The sequence below is a fragment of the Miscanthus floridulus genome, chromosome 8, assembly GCF_019320115.1.
Source record: "Miscanthus floridulus cultivar M001 chromosome 8, ASM1932011v1, whole genome shotgun sequence".
NCBI lineage: Eukaryota > Viridiplantae > Streptophyta > Magnoliopsida > Poales > Poaceae > Miscanthus > Miscanthus floridulus.
Window position 1 is genome coordinate 169,500,157 of NC_089587.1, and position 6,026 is coordinate 169,506,182.

Below are 6,026 nucleotides of genomic sequence, written 5' to 3' on the forward strand. Positions count from 1 at the left end.
CCTTAGGCCTTCGGCCGACACATCCTCAACGCTGCGTTCCCCCTAAGGTATCGACCGCCTACCAACATTCCTAAATATTCTGGCAAGACAAATCCCAGGCTTTGGCTCGAAGACTATTGGCTTGCATGTCAGGCTGGTGGTGCGAGTGATGACAACTTCATCATTCGCAATCTCCTGCTGTTCTTGGTCGATTCGGCTCGAGCATGGCTAGAGCACCTACCGTCCAATGCTATTCAAAGTTGGGTGGATCTGATGGGGATCTTCATGGGTAACTTCCAGGGCACATACAAACGCCCTGGAAACCCATGGGACCTCAAGAACTGCCACCAGAAGTCCGATGAAACCCTCCGCGGGTACATCCGGCGTTTCTCTCGACAGTGCAACGAGCTCCCGAACATCGCCGATGCCGATGTGATAGGAGCCTTTCTGTTCGGGATGACCTGCGAATCCCTGGTCCACAAGCTAGGACGCCGAGGCCCGCAGACTACCAAGGAACTCCTGGACATCGCCACTAGTCACGCCTCTAGAGAGGAAGCGGTCGGAGCCATCTTTGATCGCTCCGACGGAAAGACAAGGCGGAACGAGGACGTCGGCAAAGGTGCCTCCAACCGCCCCGCCAAAGGGAAAAATAAGAAGCAACGGCGCGACAACTCACTCGTGGCCACTGCCGACCGCAAAGGTGGCCGGAAGCTCGCGGAGGGCACTCCGAACCACTTCGAGAAAATGCTCAAGGGGCCATGCCCAAATCACGCCTTCCCAGCCAAGCACCTATACAAGGAATGCGGCCTTATGCACAAATACTTGGCTGGGGGCCTTAATAAGGGGGAGCAGGGGAAGGAGCCTATTCCTACCACTGATGACGTAGAGGAGAAGGACGACACCTTCCCAACACCGACTGGCGCCCTCATGATCTTCGGAGGATCAACGGCCTACGACTCTAGGCTCCACCAGAAGGCCGCACGTCGTGAGGTCTATACCGCCAGACCGGCCATGCCAGCCTTTCTCTGGTGGTCAGAATCTGCCATAACCTTCGACCGGACCGACCATCCGGATGCCATCCCACACCCAGGAAGGTATCCACTTGTCATTGACTCGATCGTTGGTCCAAAGCGGCTCACCAAGGTACTGATGGATGGGGGCAGCGGCCTCAACATCATGTACGCCAAGACGCTCGATGAGATGGGCGTCGACTGAACGCACCTCCGTCCCATCCGAGCGCCTTTTCATGGCGTCGTGCCTAGAAGGCAAGCCGTGCCACTGGGGCAGATCAACCTGCCCGTCACTTTTGGGGATCGGTCCAATTACCGGACTAAGACCCTCACCTTCGATGTAGTGGGGTTCCCGGGGACTTTCCATGCCATCCTGGGGTGACCATGCTACGCGAAGTTCATGGCCGTACCCAATTACACATACCTAAAGCTGAAGATGCCGGGTCCCCATGGGGTCATCACCATCGGCTCCTCTTTCCAGCGCGCTTACGAGTGTGAGGTCGAATGCTGCGGACACGCATCCATAGTCATCGCATCCGAAGAGCTCGCCACCCTCAGGGAGGAGGTCATTGAAGGGACACCCGATGCAAAGAAGTCATTCGGATCGTTCGAATCGGCAGAAGGCTCCAGGGACGTCCTCTTGGATCCCAGTAGCTCCGAGGGCAAAAAAGTCCATATCAGGACCACGCTCTCCTCCGAATAGGAAAGCGCGCTCGTCGACTTCCTCCGTGCCAACAAGGACATCTTTGTGTGGAAACCCTCGAATATGCCGGGCATCCCGAGGGAGGTCGCCGAGCATACTCTCCAAATCCTCCCGGGCTCCAAGCCGGTGAAACAATGCCTGCGCCACTTCGATGAGGAGAAACACAGGGCCATCGGCGAGGAGATAGCCAAACTACTGGCCACAGGATTCATTAAGGAAGTATACCACCCAGAGTGGTTAGCAAATCCTGTTCTTGTCCGAAAAAAGAGCGGGAAATGGAGAATGTGTGTCGATTATACCGGCCTCAACAAAGCGTGTCCAAAGGATCCGTTTCCTTTACCACGAATAGACCAAATAGTCGATTCCACCTCGGGGTGCGAAACCCTCTGCTTCCTTGACGCATACTCTGGCTACCATCAAATCGTGATGAAAGAATCCGACCAGCTCGCGACATCTTTTATTACGCCCTTTGGATCGTTTTGCAACATTTCAATGCCGTTTGGTATGAAGAATGCTGGGGCAACGTACCAGCATTGTATGCTTAATTGCTTCAGAGACCTCATTGGGCGAACCGTTGAGGCCTATGTCGATGACATCGTAATCAAATCCAAGCGAGCTGACCACCTTGTCGCCGACCTTGAACGAACCTTTGCGAAACTCCGAGCAAACGGCATCAAACTCAATCCCGAAAAATGTGTTTTCGGGGTCCCGAGGGGCATGCTGCTCGGCTTCATCATCTCCAAGCATGGCATCGAAGCCAACCCGGAGAAAATATTAGCCATCACAAGGATGGGCCCAATCCAAAACATAAAGGGGGTTCAGTGGATCATAGGGTGCCTTGCCGCCCTCAGCCGATTCATTTCACGCCTCGGCGAACGAGGACTCCCCCTTTATCAACTCCTAAAGAAAACTGACTACTTCGAGTAGACAGCCGAGGCTCAGGAGGCGCTTGACATGGTTAAATGATTTTTAACTAAGCTGCCGGTCCTAGTTCCTCCATGCGATGGAGAATCTCTCCTACTATATATATCGGCCACCACCCAAGTGGTTAGCTCCACCTTAATAGTAGAGCGAGAGGAAGAGGGGCACGCCTTCAGGGTGCAACGCCCTGTATATTTCATTAGTGAAGTATTATCCGACTCCAAAACCCGCTACTCCCAAATCCAGAAACTCCTCTACACCGTCCTCATCACCAAAAGGAAGCTTCGCCACTACTTCGAGTCACACCCTGTGACAGTAGTGACGTCGTTCCCCCTCGGCGAGGTCGTTCGTAGCCATGATGCTACGGGAAGAACCGCAAAGTGGGCACTCGAGCGGATGGATCAGGGCATTTCTTATGCCCCCCGAATGGCGATCAAATCTCAGGCACTAGCCGACTTCATCGCGGAGTGGACCGAGGTCCAGATGCTACCAGTAGCCGTCGATCAAGAGTACTGGACAATGTATTTTGACGGATTGCTGATGAAGAAGGGTGTTGGGGCAGGACTAGTCTTTGTATCCCCCCTTGGAATCCACATGAGGTACATGGTTTGGCTTCATTTCCCCTCATCCAACAATACTGCAGAATACGAAGCGCTCATCAATGGCCTACGAATCGCCATCAAGCTGGGCATCCGACGCCTCAACATCAGGGGCAACTCTCAGCTGGTCGTCAACCAGGTCATGAAAGAGTCATGCTGCCATGACACCAAGATGGAGGCATACTGTCAAGAGGTCCGATGTCTGGAGGACAAATTCGATAGCCTCGAACTCAATCACATCCCTAGGCGCCTCAACGAAGCGGCCGACACGCTCGTAAGAGCAGCATCCAGCCGAGAGCCAGTCCCAATAGGCATCTTTGCCAGTGATCAACACAAACCCTCGGTACGCTACGCGGGGTTGGAACAAGCCGACGATGGCCTTTCTAGTCTGACCCCCAGGGCCGATCCGCCAACTGCTCCGCCCAACCTCGAGGTCATGGAGCTTGAAGAGGACCCAATAGTAGAGTCCGATCCTCCTGATGACTAGAGAACACTTTACCTTGACTATCTCCTCCACGACGTACTACCGAGCGACAAGACGGAAGCCCGACGGCTCGCACAACGCGCCAAGTCCTTCATTCATGTAGAGGGCGAACTCTACAAACGAAGTCACATTAGAATTCTGCAACTCTGTATCCCTGGCGAATAGAGAAAACTTCTACTGAGCGACATCCACGATGGAGCATATGGTCATCATGCCGCACCAAGAACCTTGGTTGGGAATGCATTCCGACAAGGTTTCTACTGGCCCACCGTAGTAGCCGATGCCGAGCAAATTGTACGCACCTGCGAAGGGTGCCAATACTATGCTCGGCAAACACACCTCTCGGCCCAGGCTCTCCAGATGATCCCCATCACGTGGCCCTTCGTGGTCTGGGGGCTCGACCTGGTTGGGCCACTCAAAAAGGCGCCCGGGGGCTTTACCCACCTGCTTGTCACCATAGACAAGTTTACAAAATGGATTGAGGCTCGACCAATATCCATGATCAAATCCGAGCAAGCCGTGCTATTCTTCCTCAACATCGTCCATCGCTTTGGAGTACCGAACTCCATCATCACGGACAACGGCACGTAGTTCACCGGTAGGAGATTCGTTCGATTCTGTGATGAACAACACATCCGGATCGATTGGGCAGCCGTCGCACACCCTCAGACAAATGGGCAGGTCGAGCGTGCAAATGGCATGCTTCTTCAAGGCCTCAAACCTAGAATTTTCAACCGGTTGAACAAGTTTAGCGCGCGTTGGCTCGCTGAGCTCCTGGCTATGCTTTGGAGCCTAAGGACAACTCCTAGCCAGGCCACCGGCTACACACCTTTCTTCATGGTCTACGGTTCCAAGGCCATTCTCCCAACAGACCTCGACTACAAAGCACCAAGAATCAGAGCATATGACGAACAGGGAGCCGAGGCATCTCACCGAGATGCCATGGACCAGCTGGATGAAGCCTGCAACATCGCCCTCCTCCATTCAGCTAAGTACCAGCAAGCGTTGCGGCGATACCACAGCCGATGGGTGCGGGGTCGAGCCTTCAACGTCGGGGACCTCGTCCTCCGTCTTGTGCAGAGCAACAAGGACCGCCACAAACTCTCCTTGCCCTAGGAAGGGCCCTACGTCGTCGCAGAAATACTTCACCCAGGCGCCTACCGGTTGAAAACCATCAAAGGCGAGGTCTTCACCAACGCCTGGAACATTGAGCAGCTACGTCGCTTTTATCCTTAAAATAAGCATACGCTCTTCCTTATCAATTTTTGTCATAATAATACCCTGGTCCTCAGTGACTTCTGACCCCTGCAAATAGCGAGGGGTCAGACCTCACTCGGGGGTTGACATGAGATCGTAACATATGACATGTGTAATACAAATATTACGCTTGCAAAAAATTCCTGTGTTATACTTACAAACATTCTCTAAGTTTTCCATTCGCCTCATAAACGAGTCTCGAGGGCTAAGATCTTGGGAACCAATTCTGAATACAACTGGTAGGACTGCGAGACACCCACGCCCCAGCGGCTGCAACCTCTTTGCTCACCAGTTCAATTAGAATTAGTTCACCCACGTTCCTAGCTTCCTATGACTTAGACCATGAGAAGAGTCAGAAAGCACAAAAATCATTCCTATAGAAAGGAGAGAAGATAAAAATTGCTCGCCATAAGCAAAGGATGTAATTTCGTTCATTTTTTGCACAAATTTGTCACTTACAAAGCGATTTCATTACAAAGAGGAACAATATACTTATAAATTCAGAGGACTATTTGCTCGGGGGCTTCCCCACAAAGTTATTTCATTACAGTCTCTGCTTAGCTCTACTATAAGTACTACTGCGGTCGCTGCACCACGCTCTACATCGGCGACGCCCAGGGCATGTACACGGGCCAGCTCGTCTACTGCAGCCGCTGCACCATGCTCTCCATCGGTGATGCCCAGGGCATGTACATGGGCTAGCTCATCTACTACGGTCGCCGCGCCACGCTCTCCATCGGCGACATCTTGATATCCCGCTGCTTCACTGGACCCTCGAAGGCGCCACCATCTGTGACGTCTCCGCCGGAGCATCCGGGGACTACGCCATCATCGTCAGCCACAACCTCGACAATGATGCCACCGCCAGGGCATCTGGGGACTACGCCATCATCACCAGCCATAACCCTGACAATGGCGTATGAGCAAGAAACGCCTCCCACCAAAGGAGGAGCATAGCGGACGATGGCGTAGTCGATGACGTACGACGCCCACCGGCGCCTCTTCTCCTTTGACAGCAGTGACTCCTCAGCAAGGACAGTATGCACCATCGCATCCACGTTGGATAACCTCCA